Source organism: Myxocyprinus asiaticus, chromosome 33 (assembly GCF_019703515.2).
Source record: "Myxocyprinus asiaticus isolate MX2 ecotype Aquarium Trade chromosome 33, UBuf_Myxa_2, whole genome shotgun sequence".
Lineage (NCBI taxonomy): Eukaryota > Metazoa > Chordata > Actinopteri > Cypriniformes > Catostomidae > Myxocyprinus > Myxocyprinus asiaticus.
Genome location: NC_059376.1, coordinates 15,154,950 through 15,168,210, shown reverse-complemented (window position 1 = coordinate 15,168,210; position 13,261 = coordinate 15,154,950). Strand labels below are relative to the sequence as shown.

At 37.8% G+C, this 13,261-nt stretch overlaps 1 pseudogene; it reads left to right on the top strand.

Annotated features, from left to right (window-relative positions):
- Positions 1-13,261, top strand: part of LOC127424591 (glycosyltransferase 1 domain-containing protein 1-like) — a 46,156-nt pseudogene that overhangs the window by 22,319 nt on the left and 10,576 nt on the right.

Genomic DNA, 13,261 nt, shown 5'->3' with positions numbered 1-13,261 from the left:
CTAACCCTTTTTTCTTACCTTGCTGAATCTGTATAATTGAATCATTTTTAAAATAAGACCAAATCTCATATATACGTATGTCTGTTTACTCTAATACCTTACCAAGACGAACTCTTTGGCCCTCTTCGTGTTTTCATCTGGACAAACTGGCCCCCGAAAGGAAGTTCAAAATCAAATCACTTTTATTGTCACACAGCCATATACACAAGCGCAATGGTGTGTGAAATTCTTGGGTGCAGTTCCGATCAACATAGCAGTCGTGACAGTGATGAGACATATACCAATTTACAATAACATCAAATTAACACAGCACAATTTAAAGTCTAATATACACATAATTACACACAACAGTATACAAATAATAACATACACTGAACAGTATACAATACGCACTATATAGATACACATTATTCAATAAAAAAGTATATATAGAATGTACAGTAGGTTGTATTGTACTGTATTGACATTCAGGCTGTCGGATGATAGTAAGTTGTTAAGAGAGAATATAATATAATAATAATATCATTTATGATAGTCCGGTGTGAGATATAAGAGTAAGAGTAATAAAGTGCAGTGCTGATGTATTTTGATCGTGGGAGATCAAGAGTTCAGAAGTCTGATTGCTTGGGGGAAGAAGCTATCATGGAGTCGGCTGGTGCGGGTCCTGATGCTGCGATACCGCCTGCCTGATGGTAGCAGTGAGAGCAGCCCATGGCTCGGGTGGCTGGAGTCTCTGATGATCCTCTGAGCTTTTTTCACACACCGCCTGGTATATATGTCCTGGAGGGAGGGAAGCTCACCTCCGATGATGTGTCTGGCAGTTCGCACCACCCTTTGCAGTGCTTTGCGGTTGTGGGCTGTGCTATTGCCGTACCAGGCGGAGATACAGCCAGTCAGGATGCTCTCCACAGTGCAGGTGTAGAATCGTGTGAGGATGTGGCGGTTCATTCCAAACTTCCTCAGCCATCTCAGGAAGAAGAGGCGCTGATGAGCCTTCTTCACAACGACTTCAGTGTGCATGGACCATGTGAGATCCTCAGTGATGTGGACACTTGATGAGGAACTTGAAGCTGCTAACTCTCTCCACTGGTGCTCCATTGATGGTGATGGGACTGTGTTCTCTGTCTTTTCTTCTGAAGTCCACCACAAGCTCCTTTGTCTTACTGACGTTGAGGGAGAGGTTGTGCTCCTGACACCAGTGTGTCAGAGTGTGCACCTCCTCTCTGTAGGCTGTTTCATCATTGTCAGTGATCAGACCTACTACCGTCGTGTCATCAGCAAACTTAATGATGGCACTGGAGCTATGTGTTGCCATAATTCTGGCCAAGTGTATCTTGGCGAGGTATTAGTGTAAACAGACAGAATAAAATTTTTATATGTGTCAAAATATAGGGTCTGTGCATTAGGCTTGCAGTGTAAGTGCAGCCCTGGAGGACTGTATGGTCATGGAGATGTGAACCCAGAGGCTTACTTCCTCTGTTTAAGCTAAAGGGGAGGATGCATTCCCTCTGCTGTTTGGTCTGAGAATGGTGGTAATCCCTTGTAAACCACTCTTGTGCACAAATCCCCTAACACAAGATGACAGCACAGGACCAAAGGCATCTGTGGACATACTTCAATGTTAAGGTTACTGTGGGAAAGAGTTTGCAAATTAAAAATGCTAGGTGCCTGAAACAAGAGAAACAAGATTTTAGGGCACTATAATCAGACATGTTGCCAAGATACAAACTGTGAAATCAGAATATTAGGGGGCAGATTAAGTGGTAATGCAATAAAGATGTCCCAGTGTCAAAATGCAGTATGTACAACAGGGTCCATAAGTCTGAGAGCAGACCACTAGTGACCAATGTTTCTATTTTGTATTTATTTTCTCTGATATAACACTATTTTTTTCTTTACACTGTATTTTATCAGCATAACATTTTGAGTGAAATGTGTAAAATTAGATGAATCTTAATATTTGGTATGCCCGCTTTTGCTTTAATGACAACATGTACTCCAGCTGGCATGGATTCCACAAGATTGTGCAAAACTTGATGATCCATGTTATCAAGCATGGTTTGAAAATACTTCAAAGAGCATATTGTGTGCTTCAATGGAAGCAAGGCAATCAGACTTTTTTTACAAAAGAGTTAACATGGTCATTGGTCAGTGTCACAAATTAGATTACATTTGATTAGTGACCTAGAAAATGTGCAAAATCTTAGATAATCCTTCATTTTAAAGAAATGATGAAGCAAAAAAATCAAACATAAACCATATACAGTAGACTTTTTAATTTAGGTTTTTATTTGTAACCTTTATTGCTGATTTAGTTCATTTAAAGGAGATGTCTAAACAAATTAAAGCCCCATAAAAATGTTTTCATTTTGTCTTTTCAAAGCTGTTTCTAGTATGTAGTAAAAACCTATTTTCCCCTACTGCCACTTGGTGGAGTGTAGTCTCTGGTGGTGAAGGCTAATTTCTCTGCTAAACTACTTTTAGTGTGATCATTAGTCATGCTGATGCTTTCTCTAGGTAGATGTTTAGACCTCACCCCTGTGCAGCAGAGCCTTTGAAATCAGAGATCAGTCATCAACTTGATCCATATCTGTTTGATCATCTTTCCATTCTCAAATGTTTTTTTTTTTTTTAACATGACAATGCCTGACATGCTTTGGCACTCTTTTAGATCCACAATAAATCATGTTTGTGCCTCTAAAGTTTTATGTTTGCTCTTGCTGAGAAATGAATACACTTCAATATAAAAATATAATAAATCAAAGAGTCCAATTCAAGCCATAGGCAACTTCTTTCGAAGTTATCCATCTCTACAAAGACCCCAGACATCATGGTCAGTTGGTCTACCCCTCAGATGTCTGATGAGAATGACACTATTCTGCTGGTTTGTGTGCTACTGGAGCTGAATTCGAACTCACAGACAACATCAGATTATGCTGTGTAATCAAGCACTGTGACCGACCTGAGTAAAATGCAGATTGCTTCAGATAAACTTCATCTCTTCTGCTGTAAAAAAAAAAAAAAAAAAAAAAAAAAAAAAAACTTTAGTTTGTTTTTATGTGAAAGGCTTGTTTGATTTGTTTTGATTTCTAGATAATTTAATACACTGTCTTGTGATTACCTGCTTCTTGATTGTTTACTCTTTCATTGGATTTTTGTGAACTTTCCATTTCTAAGATTTGTTTGACTCATTCGAATCTCTGCAAATGCCTTGCTCATGGCATACATGATATGCATCTAAAATATAACTAACTTTAACTTGGTGCTACTCATCAGGAATGCAACCTTCAATCCATTTTTGTTCTCACAGCGATGTTGTCATCATTATGGGAAAGATGTCGCTTTACCATGTTATTAAGGAGCATGGCTGTGAGGTATACCGTGCGACAGTAGTCAATTACTGTAATATATGTAACAATATAGTACAGTAATAAATGTTTTTCTGAAGGACATGTTCCTGGAGCAACATCATTGTTGGTCCTGGAGCAACATTCCTATCAGCCGATCAAGTTTTCTTTAACACAAACTATATGTATTTTAAAGAATGGATATATTTAGAAAATGTTGCAATTGCTGATTTCCATACATTATAATTAATTATAGTTTTTTTATATATAGTTATCACACATTTGCACATATACAGTGAAATTCTTTTTTTTCCCCCCACATATCCCAGCCAAGCTGGGGGTCAGAATGCAGGCATGATACAGCACCCAAGGAACAGATAGGGTCAAGGGCCTTGCTCAAGGGCCCAACAGTGGCATCTTGGCAGTGCTGGGGCTTGAACTCCTGACCTTCTGATCAGTAACCCAGAGCCTTAACTGCTGAGCCACCACTGCCTCATTAACAGTTGGTTGGCATTGTCCCCTTAAGGCCTTTTCACATCAAACGCGACCCTTTGACGCAATTTCTCGATGCGATTAAATTGTTTTTATGGTAACAATGGCTTCCCAATGGGCCCTTCACACCTGGAACGAACGTTTGTTTTTTTTGTTTGTTTTTTTTTTTGTTGTTGTTTTTTTTATGGTGAGTGTCGAATTTTTTTTCTTTTCCCAAACAAAATAAAATTTGAACTGTGATTCACGTGTCAGCTGCCATATCCCAAAGCCATAAGAACAGGTGGAGTTAAAGCACAGAAAGCTGTTTTGACTACCAACATTAAACTCTGAAGCAGTGAGGACGTGGGATTTATTTACATAAAATACCTCAAAAACAGAAACAGTTTTTTCTCCTATGGGTTCTTTTAACATGTAAATGATAATGCAGCATCACTGTCTTGCATCCCCTTTAAAAAGCTCTCTAATCTTACATGGATTGTCTTTGTATATTTCTGTAATTTTTCCTTTTCATTTAATCTTATGTGAGTTATCTTATATCTTTAATGTAACATATATTGCAGAATAGTTTCCTTAGTATCACCTTTTTTAATAAACAACTACAGATATTAATAAAATGAATGCTGTGAATTGCAGTGCACTGTATGTCTTTCTATCAAAATGCCTTTGTATACAGGGTTGGGCTGTAACGGTATAGGCTACATGTAACGGCGTTACGTATTCAGAATACAAAAATGAAGTAACTGTATTCAGCCCCCTTTACGTTTTCAAGCACCTGTATTCAGAGTACAGTTACTTAAAAAAATAAAATAAATGTGTTAGAATACTTTTAGAAAACTCCTCTCATAATGTACAAAAATAGGGCAGATGTGAAAGAAAAAAATTATTGTCAATCAAGTTAGAAACAGTTTTTCTAAACACGCACAAGCACACACTACACACTTGCTCTTTTTCCCTTTTAGATCAGCAGCAGAGCATCCAATATTGCCACCTTTCACAATAAATTGGGCTAATTTGAAAACACAATCGTGGGTTAAAATCAAAGAGTCATGGGTTGTGTTTTCGGGATACTTTATAAATGGCCCGCGGTCACCAAAAGGTCTGATGGTTGGCACTAAAGAAAGGAAATGCAATGTTTTATTCATGTTTAATGATTCGCGGATTTAATATCTGGCAACCTGCACATCTTAACTGTCAGCTGTGCAGCAGTATCAATACAGTCATCAATGTTATTTCCACAAATAGAACATTCGCACGCATGATACATTGTTTCCTGTGATTGTTGTTGTGTAAATACGTACATTTATGCAGCTGCAGATGCTGCTTCTGTGTAAAGACAGAGTAAAGACAGGCGGCTCACAATAAGCATTTGGTGAGTCACATCCACACCTGAAAGTTGCAGAACTGTTGAGAAATAGCAGTTATTAACGACAATAATATACTACTATGAATAGGTAAAAAATAATTATAGAGAAAGTAGTTCTTCTGCAAAGACTGAAAGAGGTAAATCGACTTGAAGTAGATCAGAGTACAAACGACAACAGAAAAACCTCATGTAAATAACTACTGTAAAATTTGTGGCTTAAAGAATTATGGGAGGCTAGTTTAGTGTGACATATTGTAACATACAGGCATTTTAATATTATTTGTAACTTAAAAAAATAAATAAAAAAAAACAAAAAAAACATCTCATACAAAGTGATTCACAAAAAATATAAAACAACAATAAAATAAAACAAAGAATGAGTAAAAGAATCAAAAGGACCCAAAATAAAAGTGTTGGTAATTAAAGAGATATGAATAAACTAAATGAATAAATCGGCCTAAATGGAAAAATGCAAGCAAGCCTAGTTAAAAGTATTTTAATATACCACATTGTTGTCACATGACCTCACTACTTTATGGCATCCAGTTATCATCTCGAAAATAAATATGGTTTATTTGCATTTCTTATCTAATTTTGTGTCAATATGAATTATTCTTTGTCAGTCCAATAATATAATGGGTTAAGAAAAAGATTAAAATGTTGTTAAAATATTAAAATATTGTAGTTGACCACAAACTGCCTTCTGTTTGCCTTCTGCCTTCCATAAAGAAAAATATTGGTGTCCAACTCAAATCTGCTTTAAAAGAAACTAGCTATTCAAATTCACTTACATTAGATAAAAGTGGAGGTTTAGCGGTTCAAATAAGATAATAATGACATATCACATGCAATTCCTCCAACTGTGCCTTGCCTTTATAAATGTGTATTCTGAAAGTATTCTTGTATTCTGAACATGTTACTTTTTTATATGATGTATTCGGAATAATTTACTGAATACTGTTATGAGAGAGTATTCAGTATTTAGCCCAGAAAACTTTCTTAAAGTAATCCACCCAACCCTGCCTTTGTATACCAAAAATGTTGTAGAGTCTCCTCAAAATCGTTATTTCTGTGCAATTGTTAATAGTCCTTAACAGCTGTCGTTGGGATGTACTAGTGTCTAATAATGGGTCAGACTGTAGATGGTTTTGTTGGGTGAGGTGTTGTATTTCTTGCATTGTATAGACCCTTTGGCTGTTTAAATGCAGTCACGTTCAATTAGTACCAAGTTCAAATTGACAACATCTGTTACAACAGTCATTAGATGTGTGCATTACGCATTGAATAAAATATGTACTTAACATACATGCATACTTAACATTTAAGCAGTGGCATATAATCACTCTTTCTTCCAATGATAACATGTTTTAGCCGTTAAAATAATTTTTTTTACACTTGATTCTTTCTTATCACCCCTCAGACTGTGTACACATGATAATACTTCCAGTCAATTTGTCCAGCAGGTGAACTGAAATAGTTTGTGAAATGTCTCGAATGTTTTCTTTCTCAACTCAACTGCTGTTGCTTATAGAGAAATCTTTTTAATTTTAAAGTTTTTTTGTTTGTTTGTTTTTGTGCTTTTAAGTCCTCGTGGTCACGTAGTGATTCGCCTCAGTCCAGGGTGGCGGAGGACGAATCTCAGTTGCTTCTGCGTCTGAGATCGTCAACCCGCGCATCTTATCACGTGGCTTGTTGAGCGCGTTGCCACAGAGACATAGCGCGTGTGGAGGCTTCACGCCATCCACCGCGGCAACCACGCTCAACTCACCATGCGCCCCACTGAAAACGAACCACATTATAGCGATCACGAGGAGGTTACCTCATGTGACTCTACCCTCCCTAGCAACCGGCCCAATTTGGTTGCTTAAGAGACCTGGCTGGAGTGCTAGCAAACTAGCGAACTCCAGGGGTGGTAGCCAGCATCTTTACCACTGAGCTACCCAGGCCCCCAATCTGCTTGTTAAGTACCACATGGATCGTCATGAGCGGAGGGCAGACCAGCTCAAAGGTTCGCTGAGCCACCTACTGTACCGGGATAAAATTACTTGTCAATTAACGGCAACTATGGTAAAGGCGTGAATGTGCTAACGCTGGTCATTCGCTTCGCTTTCTATGGGAAAGGGCCATTCGCCAGCAATTTGCCTCTCATTATCGTGTCGCGTTTGGTCTGAAAAGGCTTTTAGATTTGGCTCTCCACCCATCCCGATTGACAGCCAAGAGTTCCCCCCACACCCCCCTAAACATACAAGTGCCCCACCAATGATCGCATGCTAGTACCATCCCTGCCCAAAATTGTCATTAAACCAAGCGTCATGACACACTGTCACTATCTAGTGCCTTTGCATGAGAATCAGTAATCGTGACTTTTGTGTATATCCTTTTGTGTTCCAAGAACAACAAAATATGTCGATCTTGGAAAGCATCCCACTTGGCTAAATCATGGTCACCTTATGCCCTATTAGGTAATAGGTATCCGTAGTTGTTTCCAGATGAACATTATCCAATTAAAAGGAGTGAAATATTTCATAAACATGATTTCAAATAAAAAGAATGGAAAAAGAGACTATTGATGTGGATGTTAACTACCCTTTCCATAAACTACCCTTTTATAGAAACCATTTTATATTAGACAAGTGTACATCTATACCTGGTGGTTTAACTTGGGGTAAATGAGGTGAGACATCCATGCATTTCACTTTCCATATAAAAGAATGGACTCAAATCCCTTATCTGTAAGTTAAACCGTTGTAAGCAGGTACCCCTAGATCAGTTGTCTAATCTGTCAGCTTTACCTCATGTCACATACCTCTCCGTGACCCTCCCCCTCTGTTACCAAGAGTAGAAACTGTCCTCATACTGACCAATGACTGGACTTAGCCTTGCCAAAGCATCATGGAAACTAAAGCAAAACTGGGAACAAATTCTGCTAAAAGCAAAACAGCATTAAGCTGCTTGCGTGTGGATTGTTCATAGACAAAAGAGTAGCTCTTATCTGTAGGGTTCAAACTTAATTTCATTTATGACTCATCCTCAAATGTATGGCTCGCTGTCTGGCTTTACCTGCTGAAACATATTGAAATAGAAAGTGCACTGATTTTAAAGATGTGGTTTCCAAGAGATACTGAGGGTAATGCTGTAACCTATGGCCTACGAACTATAAAAGCCCTTTAACATGACACATCAACGTTGCACAATGCATTGAACTCTATGGAGGTATGGGGGCAAATTTAAATAACAAATAAAGTACTTTCTGCTATCCCAGCTTTATGTGCAATGACAACTCTAAGAAAGCCATTTATAAGTTGATTTATTCCAAAAAAGAGTAAACGCATTGTTTAATCAGTTTGTTTAAGTACCGACCAGCCAGGTGTTCCAGCAATATCCCAACCAATGGTGTGATTTTCTGTCCAGTGGCAGATGGGGGAGTGTTTGGGAAACCTGTTTGAAAACAATCACTATTTTGACATTATTTAAATATAATTCAGTTTGGTGGCACTAGTGGTTAATTACACACTTCACCTTAAAGGAGTTCTGTAGTGATGCGTTATTTTCACTTTCATTTTTGTGTTGTAGAAATAATTTGATTTTGCCATTGTTAAGACATTGAAGTTTGATGTATTTCTGCATTTTTTGTTTTGCCCAGTGAAGAAGACCTTGTTCATAGCCTGGACTGACTGAGAGTCCTGATGTATATTACATACACATATGCATGCTTACAAGTGCTCATATTTTTGTGGATAATCTGGAATAAGTGGGATTTAAAGCAAGGATGATCTGGGGTAAAGCACAGATTTGGGTGGAACGTTCTCACGTATACCCGCTACTGACCAAAGGGAGGATTGTGGTGACATCATCATGCCCATTCTATTTTGCTTATGAGAGAAGACAGCAGCATGTGTGTATTTTTCTTAATCCTCCTCACCAACAGTTCTCAGGACTTTATCACCCAGATGTCCTGAACCAAAAAAATAAACATGTAGCTCAGAAAGACGGTTGTTATTCCTTATGTATGCTGTGATCAAGACCATATAAGTTGACATTTATCCATGCCATACAGTATATCATGTGTGTATGGCATATTGATAAAGTACTGATGAATGCTATGCACGCTACTTTGAGCACGGCAGCAGTTCTGCACTTGATGCCTCTATGACACTGTTTGATGGATTAACCTCATTATGTACTGAGGTACAGCATGTGTGCATTGATTTATGTTGCATTACATTTCATTGTTCAGAATCCTTGTGCTTAAACATCTAATTTAGGATCAGCAGATTATTCACATACAATTATTATAGGATCTCTTATGTTTTGGGTGTGTGTATCGAGCAAGTGGAAGATCTGCATGTGTTTCTGATGGTATATGGACTCAGAGAGTTAAGGATCTGCTATATCTACTTGAAGCTTTTGCAGGTAATGCAGTTGTGATCTATAAAATCAAATACACCATGAGTCCTGAATTGTTAAATGGGAAGTGTGTAATTTTCTCAATGTAAAAATACTTTCTCGTATCCCAACTTAATATGCAGAGACAACTAAAAGTAAGTCATTGGTATGTTGATGTCCCCCGAAAAGTGTGAACACTGGCTCTGTGATGCTATCAAAACATTGCTCTGTTTGAGGATACCGACCTGCCCAACATTGGCAACATTTTGGATCTGTTTGGCTGACCAACAGTCATTATTTTTGTAATCCCATTTGGTGACACTAGTTGTGCAGAAATGACACACTTCATCTAAAAAAATTATCTTTAATATACTTGAATGACATGCTGTGACAGTTGTGATATCTCTGAGCAGGCAAGGGAGGCAATGCCTCCTCAAAAATTCAGGTGAGCAAAATAAACGACTGTACATATTAAAATGTGAGCTCAAACAATATTTCAAACTCACTCTGTCAAACAGAGACACAGCAGACAAAGTTTCAAAGGGAGGCAGCATCTCTCATGCCTCCCTTCAGTTCATAAAGTGTGTGGTGAATGTGAGGGGAGGTAACTGCCAAATATGGGTGAAAATGGGGGATTGCGAGCACAAGCGCGGGGTGTGGTGAGAAAGTGCAAGCGCGAGGTGATCGACTGTGTTCCGCGACTGCTACCGGGTCCTTGAATAACATGTAACATGCGAGTAAGAGTAGCTGGTGGAGTTTCTGGTGCCCCCCTGGGGAGTTGGTGCCCTACGCAGACAGCTTAAAATGCGTATAGGGAGTGGCGGTACTGGGTATGTGAGTGACATGCTTTTTAGCAAGCACTCGCTCTTAAAGGTACAGATCCATGCCATCACAAACCCTGTGTTTACCAAGGAGCAGATGATGGATGATCTAAAAATAAAATGACTATAAAAATAATAGGTGAACAGATATATATATCAGTAGTCTAACAATGCACGTCAATGTCATATGAGATAGCCAATCAAATAGATGAAGGCGGGACTCAAGTTTAAGGTGCTAAGCGGGAACCTCGTGGATTATCCCAGTGCCGCGCATCAGCAAGCAGTTCAGGTTAAGAGTGTTAATGTCATGTGAGATGTAAGTATCTTACTAAACATGCAATAATTGACCACTGTTTTATGATTGAAATGTTGTACCGACCGACATTAATTTCCAAGAGTGCAAACTATTCACCATTTGTCGATATTCGTCGTTTTGAATTTATAATATGTCATGTACAGTATGTGATTTGTATGTCATTCATAACTGTAAATGTGAAAACATTAACGGAGCAGTTTTCAGCAAATTAGGATTAAGACAAAGAACGAATGTGTGTATATTGTAATAGAATTGAATGAATGTGGTAATCTGGCAGGCTTTTGAAGTAGCCTTTTAGAAAATTATCTTGACATTGTCTAAAAATTATCTATAAAAAACACACAAAGTAGAGCATTATTATCACACTCAGATTAGAACTAGAACACGGTAAGACCCGTGATTTGTGACTTCTATTGTGCATTTAGGTTTTTGGCAAGGACAGTGCCATATATTCTTAATGCAAATATTATTAGGGAACAATTCAAAATCAATTTAAGATTTTCTAAATAATTTCTTTATGTCTTTAATTAATTCTGAGTTTTGTACAGCATCTCCTAAGAGTCTTCTTTTAAAAGAGTCCATTTTATTTAGAGTATGTCCTTGTCAGTTCTGTGCTCAAATATGAGCTACCAGTTAAAGGAGTAGTTTACTTAAAAATGGAAAATGTACTTTTATTCACTCATTTACTCACCCTTATGTTGTTCAAAACCCATATGCTGGGTTTTTTCTTGGAACATAAAAATAGATATTTTAAGCAGCTCTATTCCATAGAATAACAGATTATAGTGAGCAGGAGCTGTCAAGCTTCATAAAGGACAAATACTCTAAGTGTAATTAAAGGTTCAGGATAAAGACATCATAACAGTAGTCCATATGACTTGTGCACTTTATTCCAAGCTTTCTGGGGACATACAACAGCTTTGTGTTATATGTACTACTTTTATGGTATTTTTATGATTTTTATGATTTTTTTTCTCTTTGGACCTTGACAGCAGTGATGAACAGTTTTTGTATGGAAAAGAGCAGCATTAGGATTCTTAAAGAAAAGATTGTGTTAAGATTCCACTGGGAGGAAAAAAAAAAAACAAGGGACAACTTATATAGGAGCAGTAAATAATTATGTATATTTTCTTTTTGCTTGCAAGCTGACACAGTCATGTCATTTTAAAGATACATCAGTGATGAAAAGATGACTGAAACAGGACAATTGCTAGCAATGTAGACACAGTGATTGTCTTGTACTGTATGAACTTTAAAAATATATGTATCTTTTAAAACCAAAAATTATACATTTATCGCATTTTAAGCCTTTATTTAGAAAATTATTGCATTCAGTGCTTTTACTATATTAAAGGTCCAAAGAGGACCATTATATTTGTGACCTCAACACCCGTGACCCCCCCACCCCCAAAATGGTTTCAGATTTGTATGGGTTTAACCTGAAAGCTATTTAAATGCCAACTGGAACTGAAATAGGAATTTATATTGAAAAAAAATAATAATTTACACTGAGATGGCACTCTGCTTCCTCAAATGTCCACCACAAGCCACTGTGCTGTGATATCTGATGTCTTATAAATGGGTCTTGCGTGGTAATTGTGTGTCCAGTCCAATTTGTTGATCCTTTGTCTCACAGAATGGCACATTCAGAACCCCCTCATCATCATTGGTCCAAACTCAGTTTCTGTGACTGAGTGTGTTAAATTGACTCAAGAGTGCTGTCTAGTTTAGGGCTCTTAATCTAGCAGCACACAGCCCTATCTGGCCCATTAAATAAAATTATATGGTCCTTTGATTGGTTTTGATGAAATCGCTGCACTACTTAATACATAAGAGTGGTCTTTGTGCAAATCTCAGAAATGAGTTTAAAAAAAGTTATGTCACTTGTTGGCCATATATTGTAATGCCTCCAGGCAGCTATTTTCTAATGATGCAAGTACAGCTCCTATCTACTTGAATGGGGAACAAACAAAATCTCTGATTCCTCTGCTTTAGTTGCGCCACGTTGTACAGTGGGCTGCGCAGATAACTGATTCATGTGATTTAGCTGAAAAGCACATTTAGTGCGCATTTATCCATGGAAATTTTGAATTGCAGGAAAAACCCTGGATAATCTGTTCCTCGAAAGAATGGTCATTAAAGACCCGTGTCTAATTATTCCAATTAACACCCATTCCTGCTGGCGTCACGTCACCACAGGTAAAGTGCTAAAGCGGTTCCACACGTGTTGAAGTTCACTTCATGACTTGTTAAAATCACCTAAATGGCCATCACATTCTTTGTCAAGAAGCTTAACAAAGCTACAAGATGGCGCCGAGTATGGCTGCTGTGTTGTGAGCTCCGATACAACATTGCATTTTTTTTGTTTTTTTGTTTACAGTTCTTATGTTTTCTGTCTTGGATGTTGTCTGCCTTATTGTATACTATAGACAAACACTTTTGGACATTGGTTCTGCAATTGCACACTGAAAACCAGACTTCAAATTCCTCAATGCCAACCCGTTGTTTACAAACACGGCAGCAGAGCCCTTTGTCT